General features: G+C 45.7%; 3 long non-coding RNA genes across 7 annotated transcripts in view; 2 read left to right on the top strand and 1 right to left on the bottom strand.

The window, feature by feature from the left end:
• Nucleotides 1-14,057, top strand: part of LOC119234562 (uncharacterized) — a 145,380-nt gene extending 131,323 nt beyond the window's left edge. The window contains exons 4-6 of the long non-coding RNA XR_005122648.2: nt 12,324-12,548; nt 12,673-13,376; nt 13,485-14,057. This is a non-coding gene — a long non-coding RNA (uncharacterized LOC119234562). The remainder of the gene's footprint in view (nt 1-12,323; nt 12,549-12,672; nt 13,377-13,484) is intronic.
• Nucleotides 14,058-14,229: 172 nt separating this feature from the next.
• On the bottom strand, nt 14,230-16,906 carry LOC129145053 (uncharacterized). The gene is made up of 3 exons (XR_008550081.1): nt 16,681-16,906; nt 15,222-15,372; nt 14,230-14,463 (listed from the first exon to the last, which is right to left on the bottom strand). It is a non-coding gene; the product is annotated as an uncharacterized LOC129145053 (long non-coding RNA).
• Nucleotides 16,907-21,490: 4,584 nt separating this feature from the next.
• LOC119234374 (uncharacterized) overlaps nt 21,491-22,900 on the top strand; it is a 29,677-nt gene continuing 28,267 nt past the window's right edge. For all 5 annotated transcript variants that reach the window (XR_008550078.1, XR_008550079.1, XR_008550077.1 and 2 more), the window contains exons 1-2: nt 21,491-21,766; nt 22,782-22,862. This is a non-coding gene — a long non-coding RNA (uncharacterized LOC119234374). The remainder of the gene's footprint in view (nt 21,767-22,781; nt 22,863-22,900) is intronic.

Genomic DNA, 22,900 nt, shown 5'->3' with positions numbered 1-22,900 from the left:
CTGTTCAGAGATAAAGAACTGAGAGTATTTTCTGGCTCCTGTCATCTTTCTAGTCCTTTTTAAGGAACACACTTGGTTTCTATAAGTTATGTCATCATCTTTCCAATAAATTATTTTCATGTCTTTAGCCAGAATTGGCTTCTGTTGCATGCAACTAAAATAATCTTAAGTATTTTCAACTCAAGTGTGGGACGTGATAGCTGTGTCTGCACAGACGATTAGGCTGACGATTGTGCTTTGGATCATGTCTAAATTTGCCATCTCGGGACCCCAGACAGAGATGCTTCAGTGTCTTTTCAGTGGGATCCTAATGGTCTTCAGGTTCAATCCAGATGAGAAAATCCCCAAAGGACCCCAAATGGTAGTTCTCTTGATTATTCTTTTTTCAACCAGAGAGAGAAGAGAATACATATGCAATATTTTAAGAGCAAGGCCCAGAAATTGCACACATCACATTGACAAGAACTTAATCACATGATCTGCTGTTTATGCAAAGACGGCTAGAAAATGCACCTTCCAACTGGGAGGGCATTTACTGGCTAAAACTCAGAGGATTCTAGGACCTAAAAGGAGAAGAGAGTGAGTTTGGAGGAGCACCAGAAGTAGCCTCTCTTCCTCTAACAGCTGCCCATACTCACAGAATGAACCTAAGCCTTTTACCATGGCTTCTGAGGGGGGTCTGGCACCTGCTACCCTGGTTCACTAGGCTACATCTGGATTATTTTTTCTGCTTCTGGAACCAGTAGGCATGTTTTTGCTCTAGGGTATTTGTACTTCTCCTTCTGTCTAGATCACTTGTCTACCTTTTTCTCATTCTCTGGGTCTCAGCACAACTGTTACCTCCTTCCGAGGCCTTCCCCAGGCACCCTGCTGAATTGCCCAGGCTCCGGGACGTCCACCTTGCCCCAGCCACTTCCCATCATGGTTCCCTGTTTTCTTCACTGTACATTTTTACCTCTTTGAATTTATACAACCCTTTGGTTGCTTGTTTGCTTATTTATCACTTGCTCCACCTCAACATCCCAGAATTTGAGCTTCCAGAGAGCCGGGACTAAAATATTTGGCCTGCCTTAGACTGACTGTAGCATTGCTAAATAGAAACTTTTGGAAATAGTCTACTGCCCCCGATCTCTGCCTCCTGGGGGTACCATATCTGGTTAGAGACATAGCCTCCCTGTGGTGGGTCCTAGTTTCCTACTTGGCGGAAGATCAGTGTCATTTGTCCTGTAACTTCATCTCCCACTGGGCCAATTCAATCTGTTTTCCATTCCTGGGATGAGTATAAAACCTGGCTGCTATTTACATCTCTGGAGGCTTGGGGAATGAATGGATGACCTGAAATAGGGAATAATTTGTTACAACTTCTTTAATCATGTACAGAATGACTTTCAAACTGACTTCAATTAATAGATCTTTCAAACGAAGCCCTCCACCTGCTCACAGCCCTCTACCCCCTCAGCCCTGTGCACTTGCAGGAACCAAAGGGCAGAGTATTTATAACAAGCAAGTCTGAGCATTAGAATTCCCAGCGAGTTACACAGGATGAGAACCAAGCCCAATGATAATAACCCTAAATGTTATTTATATGTCATTTCTCTGCCAAAGTCATCTAGGTAGCTCCCGAAAGGACCATGCAGGAAAAATTCCACTGTCAGCAGGTGCCAAAAGTCTTAATAAGTAAGGTTCAGGGGTTTTAATTAAAAAGAGCTCATTCCGTGGCCTTTCCCGAGTCAGAATAAAGTCTGTTCCAGAGACAGGGCTGCAGTCGTCATCCTGGGCCGCGCTCCTCGAGGATATTTATCTGGGAAGGCAGACTGCTCTGCCCGTATTAAGATGTTTCTCTGCCCAAAAAGGAATTCCATCATTAAGCGCCAACTTTGCTAAAGCATTGTCAGCTCCTGGGAGGCAGCGTGGCAAAGGCCCTGAACAGCATGGGGAAAGCCATACAAGGAATGTTACTTTTCAAACAGTGCTTAATGCAGTATTAAGCAAAGACGATTTCTCTGGATCATGAATGAGTAAGTGTGGCTGTCAGTATAACTGTCACTAGTGAGTGAATTGGAACATCAGAAAGAGCCTTTTAAAACCCCAGTAATCACTTTTACCCATTACTTTACAAATACGTTTCTACTTACTGATTCCTATGGGAATAAAAATGCCATAAGGAAAAAAAAAAAAAAGCTCTTCTTGCAGTCATAGTGCAGAGGGCACCTGCGGAGCACCCAGGAGAGATGTTCCAGCTTCTAGCTCCACTCCAGATCTGTAGCCTGATATCTGAGGGAATCTGGGCCTCATCAGCGAGATGTGGCAGGTACTTTCCAACCATCCCTGATGGGCAGCCTGACCACTGAGCCGGAAGAGGAAGCTCAGGTTTTACCTGTCAGCTCTGGTGCTCAGCCCACGAGTGTTTGCAGAGGCTGCACGCCAAGCTGTTGACCTGACGAACTGCAGAGTTCCAGGGAGTCCGTTTTTGTCCCGAGAAAACGGCTCTGATTGGCAATAACAGCTAATGAATTCTTACTTGGAGGCAAACATTGACTTCACCTGTGAGCCCCAAGGGACCCTGGGAAAGCTCAGGCTACCCTGGAGCTATTTCAGGAATTTCATCTCTGAGCTGAGGATTTGAGTGAGATCTTATCAGCGGGAGGATGTGAGGTCGGCCTCCCAGGGGACCGCACAGGAGACAGGGACAGGCCTTATCAGCTGCTAATCTGGTTTAATGGAACTTCTAGCACCGAGGGGTCATGGGACCTTGTAGAGGCACTGGATGTCAGAGTCAGCGGGGGCCCATGGCCGCCTCCCCTTCTTGTACAGAGGAAGAGGTCAAGGATCAGCGAGGTTCCAAGGTCACTGAGCTCATTAACAACACAGTTCAAATGTTTCCTGGCCAGAAATAACAAGGGCCAGCTTTGGTGAGGTGACAGATAAATATAGCCTCACATTTTGTCGTGAAAATGATCAGGAGCTCTAAAAACCAGGAGCAGATGCAGCTCTACCAGAAGCATGAGAAGAATGCCCCCTCACACGCACCTGCCGGGGCTGCAGGGAGGGGACATTCCTCAGTTCCCACAGGGTGTGTCTGCCCAGACTGGTGCCCTCCTGGCCACGAAGTCTGTGCATGAACTTCCAAGCATTGCCAGGAAGATTGACGATCCCGCAGGAATGAAGAGGGGTGCCAGTTGTACATTGCAGGCTGGTCCTGGAGGGCAGAGCCGCCCCTATTCAGCACCATGACAGCCGGACATTGAGAAATCAGGGAAGGAGATAGAGAGCAGAGCGAGGACATGGAAACCCACCTCAGCCTTAGGGGTAGAAGCAAAGACCAGAGGGGTGTGCTTGGGACTCTAGCATTTGCAACTTTGTAGGTTTCTTGTCCTTTATTTCCCAGGTCCTTTATTTCTTGTCCTTTATTTCTTGTGTCTCGTTCTGATTGAGACATTCATTGAGCAAACATTTTCTGGGGATCCATTCTGTCCAGGCACCAGGCAAGCATAGCAAAGGACAGACTTCCAACCTGGGGGGAGGTGTGTGTGGGGGGGCTCCATGAGCCTGTGTCCTGTGGAAGTGCCATAACCCAGGTATGAGGTGCTATGGAGTGACTGTGGGAAGGGAATACTGACGAAGTGCAAGAATTGAGGACTGCATGTACCAGGTCTTCCTTCTCTCAGGGACAAAGAAGAGGGGGGTCATTTGGTGAGGATGCCTTTTCTAGAAAGGATAGTATTTCAGATTTTGCAGTCCATAAAAGCTGTTTCGGCCACGCAGCTCTGCCATCCTAGTGTGAAAGTGGCTGTAAACAACACACAAATGAATGGCTGTGACTGGGTTCAGGTAAAACTTTATTTACAAATCACTGGTCAGCTTGGGCTGACCACAGGTCATAGTTTGGAGACCCTGTTTTAACCCCGTGATAGGCCATGATCCATCTGATGCTCACAATCCCCTGGGGAAGGCAGACGTGAGAGAATTTAGACACATTTGCTCAGAGTAATAGAGCCACTAAGGAGTGAAGGGGGATTTGAATTCAGGCATTTTGCCTTCCGTGTCAAGGTTACCTATGCTTCACGCATCCTCACGATAGGCTTACAGGTCACCATCATCCTCTCTCCCCTTTCTTCCCCACTTCTCACGGTCCCTCAGTCCTGTGTCTTTTGGTCATGAATATATATAATTTGAAGATCCATAATATGTCCAAAATAGCAGCTGGCACTTTGTAGAAGATATCTAAAGAGGATAACACAGAATCTCTGTATTCCTCTGGTTCATAATTCCATCAAGGAGACACGGCATAAAAGAGAGGAATAGGATAGTGTTGGAGGAGACAGGCAGCAGCCCCTTGCATTCTGGATGGCTCATCTCTCTCGAAGAGTCCATCTGCGTATCCCGTGGCTACCAGGCCTCCAGGAGTGGAGGTGGGATGCAGAGACCAACACCTCCATGGGGGCTGGACAGCCCTCATTCTTCCCTCTAGATGCCACCGGCTGCCTCTAACTCATCTCACACATGAGAATGCTTCAGTGAGTACTTCATTTTGGGTCGTTAAGAGAAAAGTACTAATAATAACTACCACATCTAGAATAGCTAGTCTGCACTGGGGGTGGAACAATTTGGTATTATATAACAATACATAGTAATTATTTTTTCTTTCTAACCTACACACTAACCACATATAGAACGTCCTCATTTCTTCATGTTGTCCAGGAGGGAACTTGATGAACTGACTTTCTCCAATGTCCTGCAGAAATTGAGATTGACTGTGTCTGTAGATTCCTGTGCTACACCATTTGAAATTCTAACCATAACAGATTTTTCCCTTCTTCTGACATGCACTAATCCCCTCATTAGAAACTTTCCTGGTGAAGCAGCCTTTACACAAGATAAAAAAAAAAAAAAAAAAAAAAAAAGCATTCTCTTTATTCTGAGAGCTCACAATACACTATTATTCTGTATTGATCTTGTTTCCAGGTGACAAATAATTTCAGGTATTTCATAGGCAGTCTGTATTTTGAGTAAATATTGCTTGACTGCTGTAAAAACTTTGATATGGCTGATTTCCAGGCTGATCAGAAAGTTTCCCCTGTTTGCCTTGGCAGGGGATGTGAGAAGCAGTAACTCCTCCTAATCCCTCAAAGATGATGTGTGAAGTGGAGTCTCCCACTTGGAATTTACTTACATCAGCCTGGAATCTGTGGAACGTTTGCTAGGGCTTCAGCATTTTCTCTCATGAAAGGTGATTTTCTGGATAAAATGTAACTAAAACATTACAGAACTACTAGGATTTAAAAAAAAAATAAAAGAATAGTAGCAAAGGTGTTATCTAAAGTCAGAGTACACATCACCCCTAAACGTAAAAGGGTGCAAATCCCATCTGCATTAAAGATTTAGAAAATAGCAATAAAGAGGACAGCAAAACACTTTTCTTTCACAAGTCCTGAGTTTGTTTATCCAGTTTCACAGACATTAACTGTAACCGAATCTAGTGTCACTTCATGCTGGGTCCTCCATACCTGTCCCACTCACTGGAATGTGAAGTGACGGCCTGTTCCAAGACAGGTCGCCATTCATCTCTGCACACAGCAGATCTCTGGTTCTGCTCTGTCTTTGGGGAGTCAGAGGGGACAAACTCATTGTGTTATAATATTTTCCAGATTGGGCTCAGTTTACATATTCATTCATAAATTCATTCATTTATTCAACAGATATTACTGAGCACCTACTATATTTTAGATGCTGGTATGCAACAGTGAACAAAATAGAAAAAAATCATAGTTATATTCTTGTAAGGAGACAGACATTAGATGAAATAAATCAGTAAAAAGTTTATGGTGGAAGTTCTGAGAACACTAAAGAAGGGAAGGGTGTGTGTGTGTGTGTGTGTGTTGACAGGGTACTTACAATTTTAGAAAGTGAATTTCACAGAACACACTGCTTAAAATTAAAGTGTACATGTTTTTCCTTTATTGGTGAGAAAATTCCAGGGACGCAAGAGCTGGCAGCAGGAGCAGAGGCCTGAGAGGTGGGAGAATCCAGGCCGGGTGGGCGCCATGACTGTCACCATGCGCGGTCAAGTGCAGCCGCTGGCTGCCTCTTGTGGGTGCAGGTCGACTTCTGAGAGGCTTGGGGGGCTCTGGATCCCAGGATGTTCTGTCTGAAGGGCCACAGCTCTTGTATCTCTTAGGAGCATTGCTTTCGCCCAATCCTGGGCTGCAGCAGTGTGAGAGGCAGGAAGTGGCAGGAGAAGAGGACAGAGAGGGGCTGGCGGACAGCTCATGCAGGGTCACCTCGTGATGGCCTTGCTCAACCTGGTCCTTCATTTCTCTGTCTCCTTTGTCTCTTATTTCCTCTTTCTTTCACTCTCTTTATCTCTCGTTCCTTCCTCTCTTCCTCCTTTTTTCTCTTTTTGAGGAGGAAGAAGCGGGAAGACCGAGGTCTCTCTGAAGAGCGCTACCTCCAACATGGATAGAGGCTGTTAAATGCAGCTTTTTGGGTTCTTTCTGAGTCATAGTCAAGTCCCCCAAAGGCTGAGGTGTCTGGTCACCCATTGAAGAAATACTCAGAGATGTGATGTCAGCCGTGCAACTCTCAGAGACTCTCTCAGCTCGGCACCCACCTTGGGCTTCTGTCCTTGAAAGTGGCACCAATCAAAGGGAGACGGTGTCTTTGCATAGAGCTGGCAGGGAGCTGGGGGTCTCTCTCACTTGAAGTCAAGTGAGCCAGGAGTACCCTTCAGGGGGCTTGTCATCTGGGGATACCAGGGAGGGCCTGCGTTCTGAATATCTCAGACTGGAGGCTGCCAGCAGACAGTGGCGAGACGAGCAGCCTCAGTGAAGAGCTGAAGTCATCGCCAGTGAAGAGCTGAGCAGCGCCATCGTGGAAGAGATCCTGGCCCAGAGGACCACAGCTCAAGGCTACCCCAGCAGGGGGTGTGCGGTGTGAGGGTGGGCGCCGCCTGATGCCCAGGGAGGCCAGGAGAGGCGTGGCTCACATCAAGAGGAAGGGAATCTCCTCACCACAGGACTCCTGGGCTGTGTCCCCGGATTCAAATGCACGCTAGGCCATTTTCTAACTGCGGCTAGTGACGTAGCATCTGTGTTCCCATCTCCCCACTGTGCTATAATAAGTCTATTCCCAGGGAGCCCCGCTACTGGTTTACACCCACTCATGTCTTTCAAACTCATTCCTCTAATTCTTTCATGCCCTGAGCTCAAGCCTGAGGCTTTTGAAGCACAGTGAATTGGAGGGGAAATTCGGGAGAGAGTTTCCTCCCTCCTAACTAAGATGTTCAGGCTCTTCCCACCCCCCCTTCAACAAATTTTCCAACCTAAGGCAGGCCCAAGAAGAGGGGAGGGATATTAAATTAACATCAGAAAAATAAGAACAAAAATACAGGTAAGAGATTGCACGGTCTGGTCTGGAGCTGTTAGTATTTTGGAGCCACAGGAAAAACTCTCAGGTCTGCTTGGGCTGGCCCCCGCGGCGGGGACGGCCAGGCTGGGGGTCTCCAAGGTATGCCTGTCAGGAGGAGCCAGTTGCTTTCTGCTGGTAACCAGGCGTGTCTGATAAGCTCATTCAATAAATCCAAGCTAAGGGAGTGTTTTGAAATTGGCTTTTCCGGCAATTGCTTCCAATTCTGCCTAGAGACCTTGGGGGCAGAGAGATGCCTTCCAACCCTGTGGCTCGGGGACTAAGGGTTATTTCTGGGGTTGCTTCTCTCCCTCCATCACATCCAATGCTGTTGAAAAGCTGGAGTTCTGGATTTCTCTAAGAGAAACCTGGGTGGACTCTGAGATGAGAAAAAGCAACTTCCATGCAAATCAGGAAGATCTGCAGGAAGACTACTTCAAGAACCTTCTTAGTACTTTTGATTTTTGACAAAACCCTTTGCTTAGTTTTTCCCCCAGGGTATAGCCATCTTTCTGGGTTTTTCAAAGTTTTTTGTCAGTTCCTTGTTCTCGAACATTTTTCTAATTTTATTGACTATTATTATTTACCGTTGTTACTCATATTTTTCCAGGAGATCCTGTTGTGGCTCAAAACTTTGAGCTAACATTCAAGTTACCTCTGCCTCATGCACCCTCCTTGCCTGACTGGTCAGGTAGCTTTCATCTTGGCAAACAACAATTACCAGCTGTGATTAAAATATGGAGCCAAGGCTTCAGGAATGACACAGAGGATGATTTTCCTGCGGGACAGATGGCACCTCCGGCATTACTCAGACCGGCCATCCAAGCCCATATTGCCTTGGATGTGTGCCCGAGGTCAAGGGTCAAACCAACTTGTAAGTGGGCCCCGGGCCAGAGTGACAGATGGGTGAGGACGGAGAGAGCCAGCCAACCACAGGGGGCTCGGAGGAGCGCCCGCCCGCGGGGAGCGATGGTGGCATTTTACTGTGTCCTGAAGAAGCCGGCTACTTCAACACGGAAATGATGGTCTGGCCTGGGAGTGAGGCATTGAAAGGGATGTCTGAGCATCTCCAGTCAGAGGCCCTCAGAACTGGATCAAGTGAGAGAGCTGGGACTCTCACCCTTTATCTGGATTGACCCAAACTGCTCCTTTGGGGCAGAAAATTTGGGCTTCCTTGTAGTCTGATAATTTTCTGTCTCCTGGCAAGTCCTGAGGGCAGAGGGTGCGCTCTCCATCCGGGTGGGCCTGGCGATCTGGGTCTGGACACCGGAGTGACGGCTCCTGATGGGGACACAGTGGGTGCGGGGAGGGCACCCCGTCCCCTGACCTGCAGAGGCGAGGGGTTTTCAGAGCTTTGCCGCCCCCTCCTTTCGGACATCTTCCTCTTTCTCTTTGGTCTGCAGAGCCTTTGTACCATCAATCTCCTGCCTGCCGCACAGCTGGCCTCGTCTCTGTCTGTGGCAATTGGCTGGCCGGCTCTTGCCAGCCCGGTGTCACGAGGGCACTTGTGGGGACGGGGACAATGTGAATTCCGCGTGCTGGTCTGCAGAGCGAAATTTATTGCTGTTCCGCCGGCAGCCTCCTTACCTGACCAGGAAACCCCAAGGGCAAGCTTCCCACGTGAGCTCCAGGGATACACAGGGGATCCCCAGGAGAGCTGGAGGCAGCCTTGCCAGGGGGCGCAGCCTGGAGATGGAGAAGGAAGGCAGAAGGGCCCTGCGCCGAGCAGGAGTTGGAGTAGAACTCTGCTGGCAGCAAAGGTGCAGGTTCGTCTCCTGCCGGTGAAAGAAGAGGCGAGCAGGCCAGCTGGAGGGGTGCACAGAAATTATGAGTTTTTCAGACTCAGTGCCCCCTTACGGGGTGCATCTGTGCATCCTTCCTCCAGAGAAGTGTCTCACAACGGTGTGCAACGCCCAGTAGGATAATTGCACACCATTTCATAGCAAGGGTGAGACGTAGGAGGGCCCAGCCTCGCTGGCGCCACCTTTGTGAGAGTGCATGTGTGCACCCAGCCCAGCGCGCCATCTTAGCCTCGGCCCTTTATTTGGAACCTATTTAACCAGCCTTCCTGTTGGCTCAGCGTTGTCCTTGCACAGTTGTCAACAGTCAGTTCTCTATGACAGTCACTGATCCTTCCTGCTTTCCACGTTAGAGATGCGTTGACTTTTGCAAAGTCACATGGCTGGAGACGCAGCCTGTAGGATTCAAGTCCTGGCTCCCGAGTCCCGTCTGAACTCTTGGGCTCTGATCCATGCGCCAGAGGGCCGGGGCGCGATCTGCAGTGAGCCTGTCACACTTGATGGGGAGCTGCCTATGGACAAGATCATGTTTCTTCCCCACGAGTGACACCGCGCCTGGTACCTGCTTGGCACTCAGTAAATGCATTTTTAAACCACATCTCTTGGCACCGACCGTCATGCCATTATCCCCTCCGTGGCACAAATTGTAGAATAACAGCTTTCGTTTTTGTTTTGCACCCAGGCCGCCATTCAGACTGTGTGCCGCCCTCCTCCTGGGGTTCTGTGCCCTTAACTCTTCCTGCATGTTTATTATTGCAGGAAGCAGCTCAGGATGAGCGGCTGGCTACCAGCTAGGTGTGACCAACCTCTCGGGTCTGTTTGTTCCAGCCCAGATAGCCACCCAGGGCGCAAAGCCGCTCTTTGGAAAGCGCCCGTGCAAGATTTCTCTCCTCTGCCCCAGGAAGTTGCTTAGCAACCTCTCCTCTTCCCTGTCTCCCCGTTCCTGTGGCACTCCACTCCGATTTCATCACCCCATCACCAACCCCCAAACTCCCTTCCATGCTGTTAACCCCGCTCATCTTTCTGCCTCATTATCCATCATCAAACTTTACACAGGCTCCATTTTCAGAGCAAACTCAGTCTGACCCAGAAAACATCCCATGGTTTCCCCATCTTTTACAGATTTCTGGGAGTCTTTATAATATCTTTTTAATATTAACCTCAAGATCAACCTACCAAAGAAAGAGACAAAAACAAACAAAAAATGACTAACTGGGATTTCCTAAGAGGTTTATTTCAAGTCCCAAAATACTCTTTTCCCCCCTTAAAAAATGCAGACCAGATCCTAAACCCATCATATGAGCACCCCTACGTGTGTCCAGGAGGTGGGATATGTGAGAATAACATGCCCGACTATCACTTATGTGGTGGCATAGATGCTTCCCATCTGCAGGGCCCAGGAGAGAGGACACCCCAGCTCTCCGTCTGCGTGGCTGGCAGCCGCAGCGAGCATGGTCCTGGCATGCTTTGCCTGCTGTGGGCCGAGGGCACGGCCACTGGAAATGGCAACAGATGTGCCTCTCCATCCCACCTCCCTTGCAGTGAAAGTGGGTCCATGGGGCCTCCCTGGTGGCGCAAGGGATTAAGTCGCAGTACTATGAAGCTATCCGCAGCCACTGCAGCACGAGTTCAATCCCTGGCCAGGGAGCTACCCACATGGCGCGGCAGACCTCTCCTGTCTCGCCCGCTGCTCCCCTCAGCAGTGTATTTCGTCAGTCTGCCTGTTCTGTTCCCTGCTCTGTCTCTGGTGAATCCTCTCACCTTCCCCCTACCTCTTGCCTGTACCCCAGCTCTTGTATGCATAAATAAATAAATCTTTTAAAAAAAAAGGAAAGTAGGTCCCTGGAAACAAGGGAAAGGCACCCTTCTTTTTTTCCCCAACATCCAGAGAATTTCATTAAGTTAAACAACAAAAGTTGTACAGATTCCAGACAATGAGTTTCATGTTAAAATTCACAGCAACCAATAGGCGTATTTCATCAAAGGTCATAAAAAGACACTGCAATGTGCCTTTTTACCACTGACTAGTATGCATCTAATGGAAAAACAAACAATATAGTATTTGTCAAGGCTGTTTCTTGATCATTCTTTTTCTTTTAGCAACACAGCAGATCTAGGCCTGATAGAGGAGGCACCCCTTCTTAATGTGGGACCAGGTCACTTTTGACCCAGCCCTGAGTTTTCACTAGCAGGTGTGTGTCACTCAGGTCCTGACACGAGAGAGTATCTCATCTACTTGACAGAGGAAAATGCAGCCTGCCACACACCCCTGCAGGCAGGAGCAGGATTGGTGCCCCCACCAGTGCCCTCTGCTCCTGTAGACCTAGTCAGCATCCTCCCAGATGACAAGCTACGGGCAGGATAATAGAACAGAAACAGTATGCTGGTCTCCAGTGCTGCCTAATATTTAAATTGAGCTTCAAACAGCGACTGCTACCTCTTCTGTGACCTTGGAGGGACCTTGGGAATCTGATCAGAGCTTTCTGAGAGAAGGGCGAGCCTAACTTCAAGGACAGCACAGCTGGGTGTGCCATCACTGTTGGCTGACGGGAAGGGGGTTTTAGAGTCTTTCGGGGTCACCAGGTAGCGGTTTCTGTTGTGCATGTACAGTTGTTAATGTTGCGCACAGCCTGCACAACAGTTCTGGGGCTTTGAAAGCTCATTGTCATTCAGTTGCAGGGAGTGTCCTTTACTCCTCCACCTTCATTCTCCTATTTTTTTCTTCCCTGAATATCTGTTCTACTTGAACAAACAGCCATTCTATAACCACATTTGCACCATATTGGACTTTTACATCAATTTGAAAAAATTCCACTCAGTAGCTCTTCTTTTTGCTGAGGACTAGCTGCCAGTAAAGGGGAGGGGTGAGGGAGGCAATCATGTGCAAGCTCTGCCTCACCGTTCCCTGGATGAATCCACACCCCTGGGGTTCTCTTTCTTCTACAGGTGCACGTCCCTGAGTTTAAATCCAGCTCTGACAGTAGCAGTGTCGGGTGGGCGGGCGAGGGAAGCTGGAGCCCAAGCCCAAAGGGGTCTGCACAATTTAATAATAAATGTCTTTATCGAAACTCCCTGGCTCCATGGTAGTTTCACTAGACTAGTTCTGTCTTTATCTCTCAGGCTCAGAAGACGTGGCCCTGTTGAAATTACTGCCACCATCCACGGCGGGAGAGCAGGAGGACGCAGACGAGGCAGGCAGTGAGTGCACAGATTTAAGGCATAGAACTCCTTCTTCTCTACAGATTTTATTCTCACAGAATGTCTTTCAAGATTTTAAGGACTGAATTTTTGGGGAAACCTTGCAAAATGGCTCAAGATGAGGAGATCTAGTCACCCTCCTGAAAGGTAGGTATTCATTTTATGTTGTTGTTATATCGGAAATGATCACTACTATTTCCTGAGTGCTTGCTTGATGCCAGCCAGTTAGAGAAATGCTTTTGACATTAATTTTCTTACTCTTTCTTTCAAGAATCTTGCAGAATAGGTGCTGTGACTTCTCTCACTACACAGATGAAGAAACTGAGACTCACAAAGACGAAGGAAGCTATGAACTGGAGGCTGATGACAGAGCCCAAATGTCTCTTTCCAAAGGACTTAAAGTTAACCTTACGATTTCATTCTGCTCTGAAGCAATTCCTCTCCTAAAACAGAGAAATCCACATTCAAGAAAAGAAAAACCGAGAAACAATGTGAATTAGTATGGGCAGCAGCAGCTGAGAATTATAGCTCCCTGGGCCCTCCAAGCCCTCTGGTGACTGTGTCAGATTTTAACAAACCCTCTCTCCTCTCTTCCCAGGCTGCTCTTAATGCACTACCTTAGAGCATAAATATCTGATTCCTTTAAATATCTGATTCATTGGTGCTCCAATGAATGCATTCCACCCTCCCCCACTCATTTTCTTTCTAGTTGGAGGAACAAGGTGATCTCCAGATCAACAGAGAACAATAAGGGGTGGTCTGGCTACATTTGCAACTGCCTTTGCTGCTCCCAATTCTGCTGATGGCTCTGCAGATGCCCCCTCCTGCACTTGCCTGAGATCTGCAAGCTCAGAGCCACTGCACTTCTGGATGGAGTAAGCTGAGCTGTCTGGTCTGGTTGCTACTCCTGGGAACTCAGTGTCAGCTAAAGAATGGAAGCCAAGAGAAACGATGGACAATCCTCTCCTTCTCGAGGTACCCATTAGTAGGTTTTGATGAAAAGGGAGGCAAGGGCTGGTAACCACAATTCCTTGTCCTCACCTTGTTCATCTTTGCTCTGCTCCTGTTTATCTTTTCTTGCAGACAAAACTGGCTGAGACCAATATGGAGGCAGAAGTGAGACAAGCACACCCACCAGCACCATGACAGAGCTGGTAAAGACCACATCTGGAAGGAAAAGGAGTGTGAATGCAGTTGCGGGAAAACCCTGCCTATTTTCCTCTTATGCCACTGACACAGACCCTTTAGCTTCTCCCCTCCTTTTTTAGTCTCCCCTATAAATCCCTGCTTCTCCCCAGTTTGGGTAGATGGCCTTTGTGACAGTAGGCTGCCATGTCCTCACATCTGCAGGAAACTGATTAAACCTCTTGTCTCTCAAGTTTTGTCTGATGAGTGGCAAGTGGCCATACCCACCCCCCAAATGCCTGCAACAATAGAGCCACCAAACTCCCACAAAAGAGTCCTCTGACTCCAAGGTTCGACTGTACAGAGCAATCATATTAAAATTTTGATCAAACTCTACATGACAATTTGTTGTTCTCTAAGATAGCCCTGCACAGTTGTTCAGGTTGAACACTGAACAACCTAGGGAGTAACACTGAACATTCGTGATATAGAATATAACTTGTATATTTCTTGCAACAAATTTCTGGCAGGCACCCTGATGAAGGGTGCCCTGTACTAATTTATACAAAGGTGACATATGGGCCAGCAATGACCCTGCTACTCCGCCTGGTGAAACAAGGTGGTGATGGTTCAGTGGTAGGGAAATCCTGAAGTGGGGACAGTGGTAGATGGGACCTAGATGGAAAGTGAAGGAGCATTTGAAGCCTGTTTTGCTACTTACCAATATTGACTCTGCATAAGTTCTTTAACTTCTGAATCTCTGCTCTTATCTCTATCACATAAAGGTTAGAGCATTCATTGCTTGCTAAGATGAAATTCGGTTGGCTGCACGAAGAAAATGAATAGAATGTGGCAAGATTCCTGCATAAGAATAAATATTCACTTATTCATTCCTTGAATCCAATTGCTTAGTCTCTGAGGAACACTGGGCTAGGAGCTGTGGAGGCAGAAGAGGTGTTAGTTTAGGTCAGGCTAAGGTAACAAATAGGTGTCTAAACAGTAAATGTCTCAAGACCACAGAAGACTATCTGAAATATTCTGTGTGTTCTGAAAGCAGCTTTCCTCCCATCTGTGGTTTCCTTGTGCCCAAAGTCCCCCATCCCCACCTTATTTACAACTAGCCAAAGTAAGGGGAAATTGCCCAAAGGAGCAAGTGTGGAGTCCTTAAGGGCCAGGGTAGCAAATGCTCACATCCTTCCCACTCACATTTCACTGGTGAGAGCTAAGCCATGTGTCCTCTCCTGCCCTGGAGAGAGATTTGGAAATGTCATTTACCTTAATGCCTGAAGGGGAGAACAAATTTCGTTGGATAGCTAGGGGTGACTTCCCCAGAGAACAGACCCAGGTATCAGGGTCATGCCTTGAGATGACTGAGAACTTCTGAATAAACTCTGATTGGAAATTTGGGTTGGAGGGCAGCGCTGTGTTAACAGTCACTGGGAAAATGACTGTGACGTGAAGAAGCAAAGGATGCCAGTTTCTACAAAGGGAGTTGACAGCCACAAACAACAGGACTAGCTTGTCTGTGTAGGGCATGAAAAGATGTTGTCACTGACGGAGAGTGTCACCATCAGTAGTGCTCCTTTCTGGCACTCGGGATACCTTCCTGACCTACTTCAGACAAGCCTCATCCGAGATCAAGTCACTCAATCTGGATCTTGTCAAATGTTCTTCGTTGGAGAAGAGGAGACTCACCGACTTTGAAGAGGAGCACAGTGGGGGACATGGTGTGATCGAGAACAAGTGTTTAGGTGTTAAGGTCCCAGTGATCCATCTTTTCAGCTCAAGTGGAAAACGGTTGCATTGTCTGGAGATGAACGCTGATCCTCACAAGAGATCTGTGAATCTGTGCAGGGCAGATCTCTAAGATGGCTGCCAAGATTCCACCACATGCAGTACACACCCTGTATGATCCCCTCCTGGCTTGCATGTGGGAACTTTGACTGGAATGGGATAGTGGCTCCCTTGGTTAGTTTATGTTAAATGATAAGGGTGCTGGAGTAAGCCCTTTTGTCATGTTATATTTTGAAAATAAAAGTCAGCTGAAGAGATGTCTGTCTGTGGGTTTGAGGAAGTGGGCTGCCATGTTGTGTGAGGTCACGTGATTGGGGCTCAAAGAGCCTTGAGGTACTGAAACTGAGCCTGTCAGGCAGCCAGCAAGCACACAGGAACCCCAGCCCTGCAACTTCAAGGACCCAAACTCTTCCAGCAGCTGTGTCAGTTTGGAAGAAAACCCCAAGACTTACTTGGGATTTCAGCTTCTGACATCACCTTGATTTCAGAACATAGAGCGGAGCGACCTATGCCTCAACTCCCAGTTCACGGGCATGTTGATATATGGGTTGGAGTTGTTTGAGCTGCCGAGTGTATGGTGATTGTTCCGTAATAGAAATCTAACAGCTGCTGCTTGGGTCAGACCCTTAACTTTCTCAAACCTCCAGTTTTTTCCATTTTTCATTAATCTTAAAAATGGGCATTCTTTCTAGATTTACCATAAGAATCATATGAGATACTGCATTTAAAAGTGTTTACAAATTATCAGGCTACCAACACTAGGCGAGGGAGCGGAGAAGCGTTTATCAACAATGAGCAGTAACATCACGAATTAACATTAAAGGGAAAAACAAGGAACTAAGCAGTTGTTTTTAAAAAGTGTATCTAATTAGTCTTTATTTTTAGAAATCATTTTGGTCCTCCCTACTATTTAATGATCTATTTTTTCCTCCTTAGCAATCAGAGTTAGCAAGGCCTTCTGGCATGAGATTCAGTGTGATTCGGGGATGCAAAGCAGAATGTCTCCAAGATGGATTGAATTGTGTGGTTGCTCCTGTTTAAGAAGTAGGTACAGGAAGGTGCTGAACGTATTCTGCCCTCCAGCCAACTCAAGTTCCAAATCTTGGTGGAGCTGCCTTCACAGTGAAAATAAGAACCGACCTACAGACATAAGGATGCAACAAAATCAACAGAAACTACCAGTGTCATTGGCACAGATTAGTTAAGTGACCATTTCATTTGTAAAATCCTCCCAGGCTATGTCTGTTTGACTGTGTGGAAATGTGGATATGAAGTGGCTTGGAGAAAATTTAGGCGGTAGGAAGAGAATAGTCTCAAGGTTACTCAATAGATTTTTCTGGAAGATAAAAGAAAAACTTACCATGATTACTATTGAGGTATTTGCCATCTTAAGTAAGAATTCAAAATGGGGCCTTGCCGGGGACCAGCCTCCAGCAAAACGTCGTGTCAGGGGTTCCTGAAAGGATGAGACGGCGTCGGCGAAAATGAAAGGGCTGAAACTTAGGGGCTGAGGGGAAGGGGATGAGGTAGAATGAGGAGACACTGACACTTGGTGAGGTGCTAGTATTTTTTGCCGAGAGACTCAGTAGGTCTTTATTTATTTATTATTAGTAATAATAATAAGGAAATACATTATCAAGTGTAAAGCAAAAACAATTAGTATATTATGTTTCCCACAGACTACTGGCCCCTACAGGTCTCAGCTAGACGGCAGCTTTCAAGGTTAACAGATAATAAACCAAACTTAACATTAAAGCTACTTATTTTTTCATTTAGACAATTATTTAAAACAGTGAATAACCGCCAGTGCATCCCTATCAGCTAAAGCCTAAGCATCAAAGGACTATTCTATTCACATGACCTTCAGCCGGAGACCAGCTGCTGTTTAGCTATCAGAATTTTTTCTACCTAGAAACTCCTTAACTCAAATAGCTTCATATTAAAAACTTTCCCAAGAAACTTCAAGAGAAAACAAAATAGAAGGACCTACTATGATTATTGTATTGTAATGCTTGTCAGGCATGTTTAATAAACCATTTTCCATTGTCAAGTGGGCCAAACTGCCCAACAATTAATTTTTAAACAAACAATTTTTTATGCTATTTACTTACAATATGCTGATACATATAATTTATTGCCTAATATACTTTTTGATAAATTTTTTTTTCTTTATGACCAAGAATAAAAAGCAAAGGAATGCCAGATTTTCAGCCCCACGGTGTGAGGCCCTTTTTCTTTGCTGCTTGTCAGTATCCTATCTGGCTGGAGCAACAAGGCCTCCTGCAGCAGGGCCTCCCCTGGTGGCGCAGCGGGTTGAGCACAGAGCTGTGAAGCTGTCTGCAGCCTCTGCAGCACGGGTTCGATCCTGGCTGGCGGGGGAGAACCCCACATGGTGCAGCAGACATCTCCTGTCTCGCCAGCTGCTCCCCTCAACAGTTTATTTCAGTCAGTCTGCCTGTTCTGTTCCCCGCTCTGTCTCTGGTGAATCTCTGGTGTCTCTGGTGAATCACCCTCTGCGCGTCTGACCTGTACCCCGGTTCTTGTGTGCATGAATAAATAAATCTTAAAAAAAAAAAGAATTCAAATGGTCCAAACAACTGACTAATAACTGGAAGTATATATAAGCTAAATCCATATACCTTGAGATTATACAGAAACCTCATATTTGTATACTGATTTTTGGTATTTATGTCATTTTAACACATACTAGGATCACTGAAATTAAAAAAAAAAATTGACCATATGAACTCTTAGGTGGGATGTGGGAGAGCTGGAACTTTCACATACTGCTGGTGGGAATATAAAATAGTGCAACCACTTTGGAAAAGTTTGGTATTTTCTTAAACACTAAACATATGCCTACCATGGGATCCAGCCATTCTGCTCCTAGGTATTTACCCAAATAAAATGAAAGCAGATTTTCATACAAAAATGTGTACACAAATGTTCAGAGCAGTTTTATTTGGAATAGTCTAAAAACAAAAACCACGCAAAGGTCCACTAACAAGTGACTAGATCCATAAGCTGCGGTGTGTCCATGCAATGGAACATTTCTCCAGGATAAAACAAAAGGAAATGGTATAGACAACAACACAGAAGAATCTCAAAATCATTATGTTGAATGGAAGAAATCAGGCAAATAAAGGGTACATATAATTCAATTCATTTATATAACGTTTCTAAAAATGCAAAGCAATCTATGCTGACAGAATGCAAATCTGTCTTTACCTGGTGAGCCAGGGCATGAGATCCAGGTGGGAGGTGGGGACTACCAAGAAGCCTGAGGTGCCTTTTGGGGGTGATGGAAGTGTTCATGTGGTGACAGTTTCAGGAGCTTATCTATGTGTTACACATTATTGTATACTTGAAACATGAAGAGTTATTTCATGTTAATTACACGACAGTAAAGCTGTTAAGAGAACTTATTATCACATTATTGCTGATGTTTGATTCTCTTGATAAACTTTTGAAGCCATTAAGGAAAAGATTCATGATTCAGACAGTGAAAATAGGTTTCTAAGGGGGAAAAATTAGGTTCTAAAGGGTTTAAGTTAGGATTGAGAAATGTGTCTATCCCAAGCATGCACCTGCTATCGAGAGCTGCCTCTGTGATATCTAACAAACAAAAGTCTCCAGAACATTCCTTCTTGATCCCCAGTCTCTTGGGGGTATTGGCTTCTAATAGCAGTGGTTCTCAAAGTGTGGTCTTTAAACCCCTAGGAATCCCCAAGACTTTTCAGGGAATCCACTGAGGTCAAAACTATTTTCATAATAATACTAAGATATCTGCTTATGTCTATTAAGCCAAAGTTATTTCTAATAAAGAATGTACTTGAAGCAATAACAATTGTTAATTTTATTCTTAACTCTTGAGTGTATATCTTTTTAATATTCTGTCTGACAACATAGGAGGCATAGATAAAGCCCTTATGTTGCACACCAAGTTGTGGTGATTGTTTCAAAGAAAAACACTTGTGTGATTGGTTGAGTCACAAAGCTGATCTGGCCGCTTTTTCCCCCTGGATCATCATTTTTATTTGAAAGCAAGACTGATTAACTGTGATTATTCAGACTTGGGTATTAGGCAGATTTTCTCAAAAATGAGTGAAGTGAGCCTATCACTTCCAGAAAAACAACTGACAGTATTTGCTGCCAATAACAACATTTCAGTTTTCAGGAAAAATTAGAATTTTGGAAAACTTGTTGACAGCTTCCCAGAGACTTTTCTGATAAACTCACGATGATATTAATGAGTTGATTTTTAAATATTGTATAATGAAATGTGTCGATGTGTGGGAGCATATAACTTAGTGAGCCAATATTTTCCAATGACCAGTATTATAATATGATGTTATAAAATCATGTGTTGATCAAAGAGCCATTGAAACAGGCCTCAGAAGGAGCCAGCTGGTTTACTGCATCTGAGTTTGAAAGTTCATGGCTATGTTTCCAGATTCCATATTACAGCTAACCTCTAAAGAAACTACCACTTGTTGAATTTTATTGTAGTATCAATGAAGAATAATCACAATTATATCAAAAAGCTATGAAAACATACAGTCCTTTTCCAATTACATAGCTGTGTAAGGTTAGATTGGCATTATACTTCAAACAAAAAAAATCACAATAGATGTGACAACCCAGTTGTCTTTTATTAATCTGGACATTAAGGAGATTTGTAAAAATGTATTATCATGCCACTCTTCTAACTGCTTTTTTGGGGGGTGGGGGAGGATCAAATTATTTTTCATTAAAATGTTACTTATGTTACCCTGTTAAGAGTTTATAGTTTTTAGTTGATAAATGATGCTGTTGAAATCTCTGTTTTAATTTCTAACATGGTGGATGTTGGCAGATATAATCCACAGGAACCACAACTATTTGGGGTTGGTGGCGCGCTGAATAGGGGCCTCCTTGTCCATATCCTCACCCCCAGGACCTGTGAATGTTACTTTATATGCAAAAGGAACTTGCAGGTGTTGTGTGGATCTTGGATCATCTGGACGAAGCTGAAGCAGCCCGGAGGGTCCTTGTAATTCATAGCGTGGTCCCCAGGAAAGGGGGAGGTTCCAGGTTTCCTGCCCCACCCAAGGGAGGGTGGAGCTGAGCAGGGAGAGAAGAAGCTGCCGAGGAGACTGAGGAAGAAAGAAGCAGGATGGAGCCAGAAGGAGACCTGGAGGAGGCACATGGAGCCGAGAGACACGTGAAGAAACTGCACTTGCCTTGGGGTCGTGGACTGGGTGACACAGATGTGGGTGAGAGACCCGTGGGGAGGTGACAATGTTGGTTTTTGTCTTGATTTTGATTTTGCTCTTTTCCCTCCAGACTTATCTGGCTGTTTCTGACCCTTTTCTGTGGGTCCCCACTGGAAGATGCTTTGGACTTGTGGCAGGCTTTGGGGCCTTGCTCTGGGCCAATCCCATTTGGATGGACTTTTACCCACGAGGGGACGGGTCACTTTGGGTGCTTGATTTAGAAACTAGATTCTTTGCCTTTCCTGTATTGTTTCCCAATTGTATTAAAGTTCCTTCCCATTAAAGTCTTACATGTTTTGTGTTGATGTGGCGGATGGCAGAACCTATTTAGAGCAGGCAGGTTTGCGGGGCCTGGGCTGCCCCTCTCCCTGCCCTGTAACAGTAAGAGGGGATCAGCGGGCGCACATGGAGATGCCAGAAGCAGAGCTTAGAGCTTTGTGAGGAAGGGTCGGGAGCGACACAAGCCCTTCAGAAACTTCATGAATGAGGAAACCAGCCCTCTCTCCAAAGCCTCTGGAAGGAAGCAGCCTGGTTGACACCCTAACTCTGTGACACTGATTTAGGACTTCTGACCTTCAAAACTGGAAGGTAATAAAATTACGTTGCTTTATGCAACGTAGTTAATGCTTGTTTGTTATAGCAGAAACGAGAGAAGAGGGTACTTTTGGGGAGTGTAAAGAGGTTCTGTGGCCACAAAGTTTGGAGAACAGCTGCTCTATAATAACCCGAGGCCATTCAGAGTCTGGGCTGAATGGGGTAGCCTGATCCTTCCCCCCAGCCAGAGGGTTGCTGTGTAAGATAACCCCCTTCCCCCAAAGCTCCAGGGAGATGGCTCCCAGATAACTTTGTGGCTCCTTTGGACCTGGAACATAGAATGTGCTCCATAATGATGTAAATAAAGGAATTAATGAACAAATGGACCTCCTGCTCTTTGTCATTTAAACAGGCCACTCAAGACAATAATATGATTTAGGAAGTTCTTGCTCCATGCCAGATGCTGTTAGGCCATTTAATGCTATTACCTCAATCAGACAATACTGAAGGCAGGTCCTCAGGGCGGAGGGACTTTTGAGTCACATGCTGGTCAGTGGCAGAGACAGCCCAGCCTAGGACGTCAGCCTGTCCCTTAAGGCCGTGTTCTTCCCTTCAGAGTAGCCATGGATTTAGATGAATGGACCCCAAATTGAACAGGTAATAAGTTATATTGGGTACTTTTGTATTATTTTTATATTAATTATGTCTTGATTTATGTATTACTTAATACATAATGTTTACATATTAATTTTATCTGGCCAGAACATGGGACTGAATTTAATCATAAAGACAGGCCTGGGTGCGGAGGGGTGGCTGAGAAGGGCGAATGGGTAATTACTGTTTCTTGAGTGCTTTCTGTGATCATCTGTTCCTTTTATGTCACCAGGCCTCATGTCTGTGCATTAGCAAAATCTCTCCAGCAATTTATCCAAAGAGCGACCTGTTTTCTTAGGCGTGAGTTTCTTCCCCTTAGATTTTAAATGAAAGGACGAGATAAGTTCATAGTAAGGAAACAATGGCTCAGTTGTTTGTATCTCTGTGACAAGCATTATCTAATACAATTTACCAGAAATTGTTATCATTGTCACTTGTCTCCTGGCTGCAGCGCAGAATGGAGCGTTACCATGGCGCTTCAGATCTTTAACAATTTTTCCTTTAGTGCCACTTTATTGGTAAATATTTTCTTGCTTCTCCCTGACCCGAAAATAAAACAGCAAGGACTGATCTGTCCCCAAGTGACCTTCAGCGGTGTGTCCCTGCTGGCTGGTTCATAAGTTAATGAAGCTTCCTGTTAATGAACTCCATAATTAGCTTTGCTGTGGTCCTACCAAGTGGTCATTACCTTGGCTATGAACTGTTAACTCAACCTGTCGATCAGAATGTGAGTCCTTTTGCCAAGGGGCAACTTGACCCTGTTGGGCAAGAAATGGAGAACTTTGCCAGATGCCTTTGTCTTTGGGAGAGCAGAGCTCCCGAAATGGAAGAACAATTTGTATCCAACCTCTTTAGGTAGGTCCAAGCTTCTGGCCTTCTTGAGGTATCTCTGTTTTAATGAGACATTGGCAGACTGAGTCATCTTGTCTTAATTTAAATCGAATTCCAGAAGACAGATCTGGTTTAAAAAAAAGGTTGGCAGATTTCATTTATTTTTCCTTCTCTCTTTCTCTTAAAGGAATCCTTCCTCTTTTGGGAAGACTGACTCACGAGAAGCCGTCCACGGTCAGCCGGTGTCTGCGCTAGGACTGTTTTTCAAGTAAGATATTTTCCAACCCCACGCGAGCGTGCCTTGTT

This window comes from Talpa occidentalis, unplaced genomic scaffold (genome assembly GCF_014898055.3).
Source record: "Talpa occidentalis isolate TD23 unplaced genomic scaffold, MPIMG_talOcc4v2.1 talOcc4.8, whole genome shotgun sequence".
NCBI lineage: Eukaryota > Metazoa > Chordata > Mammalia > Eulipotyphla > Talpidae > Talpa > Talpa occidentalis.
Note: the sequence above shows the minus strand (reverse complement) of the source record. Positions and strands in the feature narration are given on the sequence as shown.